General features: G+C 36.3%; 1 long non-coding RNA gene across 2 annotated transcripts in view; it reads right to left on the reverse strand.

The window, feature by feature from the left end:
- LOC126064425 (uncharacterized) overlaps window positions 1-14545 on the reverse strand; it is a 135780-nt gene that overhangs the window by 65326 nt on the left and 55909 nt on the right. For both annotated transcript variants that reach the window (XR_007514512.1, XR_007514511.1), the window contains exon 3: window positions 8359-8456. This is a non-coding gene — a long non-coding RNA (uncharacterized LOC126064425). The remainder of the gene's footprint in view (window positions 1-8358; window positions 8457-14545) is intronic.

Genomic DNA, 14545 nt, shown 5'->3' on the forward strand with positions numbered 1-14545 from the left:
TACTTGCAAACTGAACAATACCCTGCTGAAAAACGACTGGGTTATAGAAGACATTAAAGACGGAATAAAGAAATTCATAAAATGCAACGAGAATGAAAACACATCCTATCAAAACCTCTGGGACACAGCCAAAGCTGTACTCAGAGGTCAATTTATATCGATAAATGCATATATACATAAAGAAGAAAGAGCCAAAATCAGAGAACTGTCCCTACAGCTTGAACAAATAGAAAACGAGCAACAAAAGATCCATCAGGCACCAGAAGAAAGCAAATAATAAAAATTAGAACAGAATTAAATGGATTAAAGAACAGGAAAACAATTGAAAGCATTAACAAAGCCAAAAGCTGGTTCTTTGAAAAAATTAACAAAATTGATAAACCATTGTCCAGACTGACTAAAGAAATACAAGAAAGGAAACAAATAACCTGAATAAGAAATGAGATGGGCCATATCACAACAGACTCAACTGAAATTAAAAGAATCATATCAGATTATTACAAAAAATTGTACTCTAACAAATTTGAAAACCCAGAAGAGATGGACGAAGTCCTAGAAAAACACTACCTACCTAAACTAACACAATCAGAAGTAGAACAACTAAATAGACCCATAACAAAAAAGAGATTGAAAAGGTAATCAAAAGACTCCCAACAAAAAAATAGCCCTGGCCTGGATGGCTTCACTGAAGAGTTCTACCAAACTTTCAGAGAAGAGTTAACACCACTGTTACTAAAGGTATTTCAAAGCATAGAAAAGGATGGAATACTCCCAAATTCATTTTATGAAGCCAGCATATCCCGGATACCAAAACCAGGTAAAGACACCACAAAAAAAGAAAATTACAGACCTATATCCCTCATGAACATAGATGCAAAAATCCTCAACAAAGTTCTAGCCAATAGAATTCAACAACATATCAAAAAAATAATTACCATGACCAAGTGGTGCAAGGTTGGTTCAGTATTAGAAAAACCATTAATGTAATCCAAATTAAAAAAAAGACAAAAACCACATGATCTTATCAATTGATGCAGAAAAGGCATTTGACAAAGTCCAACACCCATTCATGATAAAAACTCTCACCAAAATAGGAATTGAAGGAAAATTCCTCAACATAATAAAGGGCATTTCCAACAGCCAACATCATTCTAAATGGAGAGAGCTTGAAAAATTTTCCCTTGAGAACGGGAACCAGACAAGGATGTCCTTTATCACCGCTCTTATTCAACATTGTGCTGGAGGTCCTAGCCAGAGCAATTAGGCTAGACAAAGAAATAAAGGGCATCTGGATTGGCAAGGAAGAAGTAAAATTATCACTATTTGCAGATGACATGATCTTATACACAGAAAACCCTAAGGAATCCTCCAGAAAACTACTGAAACTAATAGAAGAATTCGGCAGAGTTTCAGGTTACAAGATAAACATACAAAAATTACTTGGATTCCTCTACATCAACAAAAAGAACATCGAAGAGGAACTCACCAAATCAATACCATTCACAGTAGCCCCCAAGAAGATAAAATACTTGGAAATAAATCTTACCAAAGATGTAAAAGACCTATACAAAGAAAACTACAAAGTACTAGTGCAAGAAACTAAAAGGGACCTACATAAGTGGAAAAACATACCTTGCTCATAGATAGGAAGACTTAACATAGTAAAAATGTCTATTCTGCCAAAAGCCGTCTATATATACAATGCACTTCTGACCCAAATTCCAACATTTTTTAATGTGATGGAGAAACAAACCGCCAACTCAATATGGAAGGGAAAGAAGCCCCGGATAAGTAAAAAAAAAAGTAAAGCATTACTGAAAAAGAAGAACAAAATGGGAGGCCTCACTCTACCTGATTTTAGAACATATTATACAGCCACAGTAGTCAAAACAACCTGGTACTGGTACAACAACAGACACATAGACCAATGGAACAGAATTGAGCACCCAGATATAAATCCATCCACATATGAGCAGCTGATATTTGACAAAGGCCCAGTGTCATTAATTGGGGAAAAGACAGTCTTTTTAACAAATGGTGCTGGCATAACTGGATATCCATTTGCAAAAAAATGAAACAGGACCCATACCTCACACCATGCACAAAAACTAACTCCAAATGGATCAAAGACCTAAACATAAAGACTAAAATGATAAAGATCGTGGAAGAAAAAATAGGGACAACCTTAGGAGCCATAATACAAGGCATAAAGAGAATACAAAATATTATTAAAAATGACGAAGAGAAACCAGATAAGTGGGAGCTCCTAAAAATTAAACACCTATGCTCATCTAAAGACTTCATTAAAAGAGTAAAAAGACCACCTACGGATTGGGAAAAAATTTTCAGCTATGACATCTCCAACCAGCGCCTGATCTCTAAAATCTATATGATTTTGTTAAAATGCAACCACAAAAAGACAAACAACCCAACTGGGCAAAGGGTATGAACACGCACTTCACTAAAGAAGATATTCAGGTGGCTGAAAACAGATACATGAGAAAATGCTCTCGATCATTAGCCATTAGAGAAATGCAAATTAAAACTACCATGAGATTCCATCTCTCTCCACCAAGGCTGGCATTAATCAAAAAAACACAAAATAATAAATGTTGGAGAGGCTCTGGAGAGATTGGAACTCTTATACACTGCTGGTGGGAATGTAAAATGGTGCAATCACTTTGGAAATCGATCTGGCGTTTCCTTAAAAAGTTAGAAATAGAACTACCATACAACCCAGAAATCCCACTCCTCGGAATATATCCTAGAGAAATAAGAGCCTTTACACGAACAGATATATGCACACCCATGTTTATTGCAGCACTCTTTACAATAGCAAAAGGATGGAAGCAACCAAGGTGTCCATCAACAGATGAATGGATAAATAAATTATGGTATATTCACACAATGGAATACTACGCATCGATAAAGAACAATGATGAATCTGTGAAAGATTTCATAACATGGAGGAACCTGGAAGGCATTGTGCTGAGTGAAATTAGTTAGATGCAAAAGGACAAATATGGTATAAGATCTTGAGAAATAGTTTAAACTGAGAAGAAAACATTCTTTTGTGGTTACGAGAGGGGGAGGGAGGGAGGGTGGGAGAGGGTTATTTACTGATTAGATAGTAGATAAGAACTACTTTCGGTAAAGGGAAGGACAACACTTAATACAGGGAAGGTCCGCTCAGCTGGACTGGACCCAAAGCAAAGCAGTTTCCTGAATAAACTGAATGCTTCGAAGGTCAGCGGAGCAAGGGCGGGGGTTTGTGGACTATGGCTTCAGGGGACATCTAAGTCAATTGGCAAAATAAATTCTATTAAGAACACATTCTGCATCCCACTTTGAAGTGTGGTGTCTGGGGTCTTAAATGCTAACAAGGGGCCATCTAAGATGCAAAAATGAGTCTCAACCCACCTGGATCAAAGGAGAATGAAGAACACCAAGGTTACAAGGTAATTATGAGACCAGGAGACAGAAAGGGCCACATGAACCAGAGACCTACATCATCCTGAGGCCAGAATAACTAGATGGTGCCCGGCCACAACCGATGACTGCCCTGACAGGGAGCACAACAGAGAACCCCTGAGGGAGCAGGAGAACAGTGGGATGCAGACCCCCAATTCTCATAAAAAGACCAGACTTAATGGTCTGACTAAGGCTAGATGAATCCCGGCGTTCATGCTCCCCAAACCTTCTGTTGGCCCAGGACAGGAGCCATTCCCGAAGACAACTCATCAGACATGGATTGCACTGGACAATGGGTTGGAGAGAGATACTGATGAAGAGTGAGCTACTTGTTTCAGTTGGACACTTGAGACTATATGTTGGCATCTCCTGTCTAGAGGGGAGATGGGAGGGTAGAGGGGGTTAGAAACTGACAAAATGGTCACGAAAGGAGAGACTGGAAGGAGGGAGCGGGCTGACTCGGGGGGAGAGTAAGTGGGAGTATGTAGTAAGGTGTACAGAAGTTTATATGTGAGAGACTGACTTGATTTGTAAACTTTCACTTAAAGCACAATAAAAATTATTTTAAAAAAATGTTATGGATTGAATTGTGTCTTCGTAAAATATATGTTGAAATTCTAACCCCTGTACCTGTGAATGTAATCCTGTTTAAAAATTGTTTGATTGTTATGTTAATGAGGACATATTAGTGTCCTAAACCTAATTACTTCTGAATTATAGAAAGAAAAAATTAAATACAGAGGAGATCTCAAACTGGAGAAGAAAAATACCATGTGAGAATCACCAAGAAACCAAGGAAAGCCCAAGGCTACCAACGAGGAAGGAATCGACATAACCCAGACCCTGACTGGGACTTTCAGTACCAGAGCTGTGAGAAAATAAATTTCTTTAAAGCCATGCACTTGTGGTATTTCTTTTATGGCAGCATTAGCAAACTTAGACACAAAGTTTACTTTCTTGTAGTAAAATCAACCAGAAGGAATGATGTTGTGATATTCATCTAATAGATAGATATTGAGTCCCATTTGTTATTAGGTGGAACAATATACCTAGAATTAAATTATGCATTTTGGATGTCATTGAATAACATTCTGACTCATCCTGGACCAAACAACTGATATCTTGTCACACTGCTGAACACTGACTTTTGGTTTAAGGTTACATTGCGGTGTTTATAGGAAAGGCAATGAGCTGTTCTCCTGCCAGCCCATAAAAATTCCTTATGATACACAATAAAGAGTATCATTAAATGACTGACCAAGTTTACAACCAAGGAACCAAATTTTAGCCTTTCTACAGGGCATCCAGAAATTTATCTTCAAAAAACATGTGTTGAAAATTTAGTTTGAGCCCATCATTAAATTCATTGCTAAGAAATATAATTGAAGAGATCCACCATGAAGAAGTTTTTGCTCTAGTTGGAAAAGCTAACATACGTTTAAATATTAAAAAGCTGATGGGTAGGGGAGAAGCATTGTATCCTTATACTAGGATAGCACGCAAGAAGGAAAGGACAAGGTAAAACCATTTTTCTTTAGAAGGCTGTATCTTTATTTGAAGATAAAATTCAAACCCCACCCCAGCAAATTTCCATTTGCGTTTTGTTATCCAGATGTCCTCTCTTAGCTCCAAATGAAGTTGAAAAGGGAATTATCTGGCAAAGGAGAATCGGTCACCATTACCAACTTATCCGAAAAATGATTCTTCCCCTGAGGCTGATAGAGATCCTGAGAACGCAATATCTCAGTGCACTAATTGGATTAAATATCGATTCTTTTAACAGAAAAGCAAGAGATAATGGCAGCTTGGGAGGCACAGGAAGTGTCATTAGATCTTGGTGTTATTCACTGAAATAGGGGCATCGAAAGAGAACCAGAATCAAAGAAGAAGGATTAGGACTTCATTTGTTTTTTTTTTATGGCTAATTTATTTAACACCTCCTATGGCTTTCCTTGAATAGGAAAGATGTTCAGTAATTAAATATACTAATATGGTATATAGAAAATAATGCTTAGCTGAAATATCATATTAGGAAATATTATAGAAGAAGCTATGAGCCTGTTTGACATTACCTAGGAAAGCATTTAAAGTGAAAAGTTCCATCTTGAGAAATGCCAATAACTAATGGCTATGCAAGGAGAAATGGAGTGACAAAAAAACACTGATGACACATAACCAAAGTGATAGGAGGGTAACCAAGAAAATTTGAGTCATGAAAGGCAAGGAAAAAAAGTGTTATAGAGGGGAGGGATATTGTTATGGATTAAATTGTGTTCCCTACACCTGTGGATGTAATTCTGTTTGGAAATAGAGTTTTCTTTCTTATGTTAATTAGATCATATCTGAGTAGAGTGAGTTCTAAATTCACTTACTTCTGAGTTATAGAAAAAAAGCGGGTTAGACACGCACACACACGAGAAGACAGACATCATGTGACGATCTTCTACAAGCAAAGAAATTGAGGAAAGCCCAGGACTACCTATAGGAAAGGAATCAACATGAGAAGACCCCAATTCGGACTTTCACCCTCTAGAACTGTGAAAAAATTAACTTCTGTTCTTTCAAGCCACTCATTTTTGGTATTTCTGTTACAGCAGCAGTAGGTAACTAAGATGAGTATACAGAATCAAATGTTCATAAGAAACCGAGTAAGATGAGAGTAAATGCCATGTGATATCCAAGACTGAATTTCTAAACTGAAAAAAAAAAAGATGTTAAAGGAAAAAAACAAGTAATACCGAATAAAGTCTGGAGTTCAGTTAATATTAATGTACCAATGTTGGTTTCTTAATTTTGACGAATGTGCCATTGTTATATAAGAAGTTAACATTAAGGGAAACTGAGTGAGGGGTATAAGAGAACTCTCTGAATTATTTTGCAGTTTTTTTTTTTTAAATGAAATATTATTCCAAAATAAAAAATTTATTAACAAAGCAAATAAGATGAGAAATAAATATTTTTAAAAAATCATAATTATTTAACAAAAGTGAAATTTATTGTCTTATGTAAAAGAAGAGAGATATCTTCAGGCAAGTCTTGATCCAGTTCAAACTATATCACCAAGAACAAGCTTCTTCCTTGCTCTTCCCCCTATCTGCTGAGGTGTCACCTTTATCCTCAGATTCTATCTAGTTTTCTCTGGACTATCAATGAGAACTCTTCTCTTGAGACAGGAAAATGGCTATCAAAATTGCAAACCTTACCAAAAAAGATGCTAACCATTTCCCATAGCCCCAGCAAACATTTTTTTCACTGTTCATTGACTCTAATTTCCTTATTTTCCCAACACTTTACTAATGATTGATAACAGGAAGATAGTATAAACTTATTAACTTCAACAATTTAAGTAAAGTTAAATACACCAAAACCTCATAGCTGAGAATGGGAAAGAAGTGAACTCACCAAGGGAAATTCTGAATACTATGGGCAACAGAAAGGAGAACTGAGTGTTAGGGAGAACTGAACACATGTCCATTGCATTCAAGTTCTAGTTCTCCATTTTTAACAGCCAATTGTACTTCATTTCCTAACACCAACCACAACTTCAAGATAAGATATTTTTTGAAAAGTACCTCTCACATCAGATACTTGTCTCTAACAATTCACCCTGCTCATCTTTTTGTTCCCATCTCATTCTTGAAAGACTTTTGACCTTTCTGAGTCATGGTTTTCTTTTCCCTCTCAACATTGCTTTATCTGGCATTTTTCCGCAATTGTTTTGCATATGTTTATTTATACTCAACTACATGGGTTTCTGTGGTACATTATAAGTACCTGAGGAACTCAGGGCATGTCTTACATTTTTTATACCCCTTTTAAATACTAGAGAGACTGCAAAGCACATAGCCCAGTGTCAATAAACAATTGTAGAATAAATCCTATTATATTAAATAGGCAGCATGGTGAGACCAAAAAAAAAAAAAAACCCACTGGAGTGGGAAATGGACACTTGTGCTATAGTTCCAGCTTTACCTTTTACTGATGTTAAAACAAAAATCATATTAAGACAATAATAGAAATTGATTTAAGCTTATTGAATACACAATTTGAAAATCAGGGTAGCATTTTTACTAGTGTCAGAAATGTTCCAATGTTCCAAAGATGAGAAAAACTTCCAAAATTCTTATACCAAATCTTATTGACATTGCCATTGAAAAAAGGGTTGAAACAGAACTGATAAATCTGTGGTCAGGAAGGATTTTTACAAAGCATTGTCTTCAAGAACAATTAAAATAATTACTGATTTACCCTAAACATAGATCTCAGTCCAACCTTTGGAATCTGTTCCCCTGAAACAGACTGAATTCTTCAAAAAGGCACAATGCCCAAAAGCAAACGGTCTTACTAGTTTATCTGGACCACTGTTTGTCTCAAAAGTGGTTTTTAGGGACCGGTTTTATCAAGGCTGAAGGTTCAAAAGGACACATCAGGGCAATGGCCTACGTGGGTTACCCCAACTTCCATGAAATCCAGAAATCTAGACTTCTGGAGAATCAAAACTCTTCCCTGGTTGGACAATTTTGCACAAGTTATTTAACCTATGAGCCTCATTATTTTCATCTATAAGATAAACAGATTTCTATTTCTATTAAATGTGCCTATCGCATATTTGATTGTGCAATCAACTGAAATAAAATGTCTTCAAAAGTGTAAAGCACACACCATGAAACTCAGAGGAGAGTCTGACAATGAATTCTGAGGTTTTTAGAGAATGATTCCATAAGGAGTATTTAGCTGCATCTGTAAGTATGATTACCTTCAGAATAAAGAGCAGGAGAAAAGAAAGTGTTCCAGCTGGGGATAGGGGAGAAGAGGCAAAAGAAGCTTAGTAATGAACATGATATTTTCCTTAAGTAGCAAGAAAACCAGCCTAAACAGCATTCATACCTTTCCATTGTGATTAAATATGTCTTTTGCTGTTACTCTTTTGACAGTTGTAAACATGGAATTTTCAGTCCATTTTCAGTCAATTCTTGATTCTGGGTCTATGAAATATTGAGAAAAGAGTCAATTTAGAAAAATAAAAACAGCCAGTCAAGCCAACTGTATCACAAAATCATACAATCATAGAATGGGAACAAACTGTAAGAGATTATCTGGTTCTTCTCACCTGTAGGTAAGAGAACACTTCAACCTTCCAAAACAGAGAAGAAGCCAACTTTTCAATGGCTACAAGATTTTACAGTCTCCTTTAGATGTAAATTCTGAGCCTCATACATCATATACTGAGCGTCATATATCATATAAATGCATTTTAGTTGGATTTAGGCTCCAGTGAGCCTCCATTTTGGAAGAGACTAGTTTTCTCTCAGACCTGCAGCTACCAAAAGTGTTGCTGGAGTTTCACTGTGAAATCACAATAGTCCCAACCTGCACCTGATTCTTCCCTTTAGTTTTTTTTTTTTTTTTAACTTCTCATTGTTAACCTGTGGCTAGTGTAAACAAGATACTCCTGAGAGAAATCTAAAATACTCAATAGGATTATTACCTAACAAACAGGAAAACAGATGGAGGTCATTTGGATATGTTTCAAGTCCCTGGCCATTTGACTCTAGCAAACAAATTAAGTATTTATAAAAATAACAACACCTACAGGACGCTTCCAATATACTTTCTCTGATATTTGATCCACTCTACTTTTGGAAAGGAAATTCTTAGGAGTTCTCTACTGGTAAGTTTAATACTCAAAAAGTGGTAACTTTGTCAACAATTAACTGAAATATTTCTTTTTACTACCTAGTTTTCTAGTTCCTTGAACTCAGTGATACATTTTTTATGTAAAAATGACCTTATAAATACTTTATAAGGAAGCACTATTTACATGTTCATTTCTGAGTATAATACAAATCATAAGAGGAAGGCATATTATAATATTATAATAAAATGCTAAATTTCTTCAAGTATGAGGTATTTAAAAGTACTTCGTAAATAAAAGGATTCTCCTTGCTGGTGGGAATGTGGGGGAAGAACACCCCATTCACTGTTCAATATGTAATAGTGCAAATTTTATGGAAGCTAAGTTAGCGATATTTTTAAATTCTTACTTAGAAATCTCAGTATCAGGATTTTACTGTATGATGTATATACAAATTGTATCAAATATTTGTATAAGGATTTTATTTCAGCATTCTTGTAATTGCAAAAATAGAAACAAATAACAAATACTATAAATAAAAAAAACTTCTATATCTACAGGGGGCTGGTTAAATAAGTTTTGTGATAGCCACCAAAACACAGCCACCATAGAAAATTAAAAAAAAAAAAGTTTTAAAAGCTCTCAAAAGTACATATTTAAAACTCAAGGCACAAAATGATGTGTATCATATGATCTTCCACTAGTGTGAAAAAACCACAACAAAAACAACATGTAAGTAGATACACCTGCTTTCTTTTTTATTCTTTTTTAAAAATAATTTTAAAGAAATAGAAAAAATTTTTTAAATTTTAAAAATTATTTTTTAAATAATTTTTAAAAAATAGAAGAATGGAGAAGAAACTTATAACAATGATTATTTTTGAGGAATGGTATGGTGGAAAGCAGAGGGAGGAGATTTTTATATTTTACAATTTAATCATATAACCTTCCATACTGTTAATTTTCTGTTCTTATTTGTGTATACTTTTCATTATTGTTTTTAATTCCTCCAAAATAATTTGTACAAGGAAGTTAGAGGCTATTATTGTTTTCCCTTTTTGTACTATTATGTACTTTTACAAATCATAACTTGTACATGTTTTATTTCCAACTAGATTATAAATCCAAACGCGTTGCCATTGTGTTGATCCTGACTCATAGTGACACTTTAGGACAGAGTAGAACTGCCCCATAGGGTTTCCAAGGCTGTAAGTCTTTGTGGAAGCAGACTGTCACATCTTTCCATGGAGCCGGTGGTGGGTTCCAACCAACAACATTTCAGTTAACTTAACCATTGTGTCGCCAGGGCTCTTCCAAATTATAAGTACATATTCCTTTTTTTTTTTTTTTTTATTCCCATTACCCACAAAGAAAATGGGAAGTCTGGCTGCTTAAAACAAAACAAAACTCACTGCTGTCAAGTGGATTCTGACTCATAGTGACCCTATCTGACAGGGTAGAGCTGCCCCACAGAGTTTCCAAAGCTATAAATCTTTACAGAAACAAACTGCCACGTCTTTCTCCCATGGAGAGGCTGATGAGTATGAACTGCTAACCTTTTGGTTAGCAGCCGAGTGCTTTAACCACTGTGCCACCAAGGCCCTTTAGTACAGCAATAAACCGAAAAGAATAATAGAGCAATAAACCAAGAAAAATAAATAAAAGAACCGCATTGCCATGGAGTCGATTTCGGCTCATAACGACCGTGTACGACAGAGCAGAACTGTCCCATAGGGTTTCCAAAGATCGGCTGGTGGATTCGAACCGCCGACATTTTGCTAGCAGCTGAACTCTTTACTACTTTACCACCAGGGCCCCAATATAGCAATAGGAATGCGGATTTTCCAGACAGGGAATGGTATCAGCGTGTTTCAAACTTGTTTAGCTACATTACCATTTTAAGAAATATCCACAGACTAATATTCCGTGGAAAAAACGTTTGAAAATTCCGACTTCACCGATCAATAAAATGCCAGTTGAATGGGTTAGTCCTTGTTGTTCTTTATTACAGAAGACATGATAAAAATTTAGTTGACTTAATTCTGTCAGTCCTTTTACCTTGATGCGTTATTTTGTAATACCTAAATTGATGATATTGTAGTTTAGACCAGAGGTCAGATTTTTTATTAGAAAAGGCCAAATAGGAAATATTTTAGGCTGTTTTGATCTGCAGTCTCTGTCATAACTATTCAGCTCTGCAGATACAGCAAGACAGCAGCCATCAACAATACGTGTCCCAATAAAACTTTAGATACACAAACGGACAGCAGTCTGGATTTGACCCGTGGGTCATACATTCTAAATATCTGATTAACAGTATTTTTTACCAAAGGTAAAATATACATTGCATAAACTAAAAATCAATGGTTTCTATAAATCTTTTTGCCAAAAGGAGAAAAGAAAATTCTCTAACTCCTCTCTCCTCACCTTTTCTTGTTTCCCAGAAACTAACAATTTCAATCTTTTTAATAGATGTGTGTGTGTGTACCTCCATATCTCTATAACTTAGATTACTCCTTCTTAATATTTTTTTCCCATTTTTCTTGGAGGTTTGGGACTACGTTATGTACTGAGTACTCACTGTGTATAAGGCATTGAGCTAGGCATATAAAAGAGTCATTGTATTTCTTCTAACTTTTTATTTTGAAATAATCTCAAATTTACAGAAAAAAAATCAAGAATAATACAAAAAGCTTCCGCCAGATTTCCCAGTTGCTAACAAAACTGCGATTGTTTATCAGGTTTGCTTTATCATTTATTCTCCCCTGTGTGTGTGTGTATTTCCCTAACTATTTTAAAGTACATCACAGCCATGATGCTCTTTTACTCCTAAATATTTCAGTGTGCACTTTCTGAAAAAAGAACATTCTCTTACATAACCACAGTAAAATTATCAAGTTCACATTGATCCAAAACTATAATCAAATCTATAAACTTAATTCATTTTCAGCAAATTGTCCCCAGTATTCTGCTTATAAGGAGAAAAAATGTTTGGTTAAAAATCAATTTCAGTATCACGTTTCACGTCTATTTACCTTTAACTTGGACCAATTCTCCAATGTCTTTCAAGACCTTGATATTTTTTGAAGGTTACAGTTTACTTATTACATAAAAGGTCTCTCAATTTGAGTTTGTCTGATGTGTTTTCATCCTTAGATTAACCCTTCACATTTTTTGGCAAGAATTCTACAAAAGTGAGGTGATGTCCTTCTCAGTGCTTTGTAGCATTATTGGTAAAATTAACTCTACTGGGTAAAGTGGTGACTTCCAAGGTTTTTTCATGTCAAATTACTATTTTCCGTTTGTTACGAAAAGGTATTTTATGGGGAGATTCTTTGAAAGTATGTAGATATCCTATTTCTTGTCTACTTTCACCAACTAGTTTAACATCGAATGATGATTCTTAGAATGTTTCTGAACAGGTGGTTTTCTAACTCGACAATTCCTTCTACACTTATTAGTCAGAATTGTAGGAAGGGAGCCCTAGTGGCCCAGTGGTTAAGACCTATGGCTGCTAACCAAAAGGTTGGCAGTTTGAATCCACCAGCTGCTCCTTGGAAACCCTATGGGGCAGTTCTACTCCGTCCTGTAGTGTCACTGTGAATTGGAATCAGCTTGAAGGTGATGGGTTTTTCTTCTTTTTTTATCCTAGGGAGGGGTTTGTTTGTTTGTTTGTTTTTGTCCTCATTTAATCTGTACCTATGGATTACTGTTTTATGTAATGGGTCATAATCGATTATTTTTATTATTTATTCTGATGCTCAGATTGTACCATATTTGGCCAGTGAGAGCCCAATGAGCTGCCCTGTGTCATTTTGATATATCTCTGTCATTCTTTCAACACCCTATTGCTTTCTAGCACAATGAGATATTCAGGGCTTATCCTACAGTTTCCTGCCTCAACCCTGAAATGGGCCATTTCTCTAAGAAACCCTAGTCTCTTTTAATAGAGACTGATATTTAGAAACCAATATCTGGGTTCCAGGTTTGCTCACTGCTACCAAGTTGTTATTACTTCTAGCCCCTGTGACAGTTTTCAAAGAGTACTCCAAGTTCTTTGGCACTTTTCCCATTGAGAGGTGAATCTATATCCTCTCCACTTAAATTTGGATGAATCTGTGCCCACTTCACCAATAGTGTACTGTGGAAGTGTTACAATGTGACTTCAGGGAATAAATCATAAAAAGCAATGTAACTTCCACTATTCTCTTGGAATGGTTATTCTCTGGCCACTCCATCTGAAGACACTCCTTCTCGGAATTCAGTAACATGCTTTAAGAATTTCAAAGCACATTAAGTAACCACGTAGTAAGTGTACCAGGCGACACTCCCAGCTGAAACCATCCATTGAGTGTGTCGTAAGAGTGAATAAGCCTGCAGATGATTCCAGCCCACAACCACGGCATTCTGGCAAGCTGTCACAGTATTCATTGTCTCTAAGCGGCACTTAGTTGCACTTTCAAAAACCTGTTCCACCGGTCAATCTGTTCAGTACTTCTGAGTGGTGCAGTTTGTGATGGACAATTGATTCCCGTGATCATGTGCCCACTGCTGCACTTCCTTTGCCATGGATCGTGTCCCTTGGTCTAATTATGCAGGATACTGTACTGCTGGATCACACACTCTATAATAGGCTTGTTATTGTGTGCTGTCGAGTCATTTCTGACTCATAGCGACCCTATAGGACAGAGTAGAACCGCTCCATAGGGTTTCCCAGCCTAAAATCATTATGGGAACAGATCGCCAGGTCTTTTCTCCCATGGAGTGGTTGGTAGGTTCCAACACTTGACCTTTTGGTTAGCAGCCCAGCACTTACCCATTATGCCACCAGGGTTCCTTCTGTAATAGACTAAACCCATCGAGTCAACTTCAACTCCTAACAACCCTATAGGACAGAGTAGAACTGCCCTCTAGGGTTGCCAAAGCTGTAAACTTTACAGAAGCCAACTGCCACATCTGTCTCCCATGGAGCTACTGGCGGGTTGGAATCACCCACTGTTTGGTTAGCAGCCAAGCACTTAACCAGTGTGCTACCAGGGCTCCTTTATATTAGGCTAGCCAAGGACAATTCCCATGGATTGCTGACAGTTAAGGGCTCTCAGTTTGCAGCACTTGCAGTAGCCAGGAGAAATTCCTTCAGTCCTAAGCTGTACCATATTCACTATGACTCTTCTTTTCAATGCAGATATATCTGAAACTGATTACTATCAAAATATTCACTTATTTGCTCAATGATAGAATAGACCAAAATTAGTTTCAAGGTTGTCTACCCCAACCCACTGTGGTTTGAAAACCTAGTAACTGGAGTTTAGCATTAGGCTAGTTATTTCTTTTAGTCTCAGGGTATATACTTAAAGTACTGTGTTCAAAGGTTACTTGTGTTAATTTTGTTTTGTTTTCCTTTCAGTGTTTATATGTATATGTATGTGTGCATTCACT

Source organism: Elephas maximus, chromosome 2 (genome assembly GCF_024166365.1).
Source record: "Elephas maximus indicus isolate mEleMax1 chromosome 2, mEleMax1 primary haplotype, whole genome shotgun sequence".
In the NCBI taxonomy this organism is placed as follows: Eukaryota; Metazoa; Chordata; class Mammalia; order Proboscidea; family Elephantidae; genus Elephas; species Elephas maximus.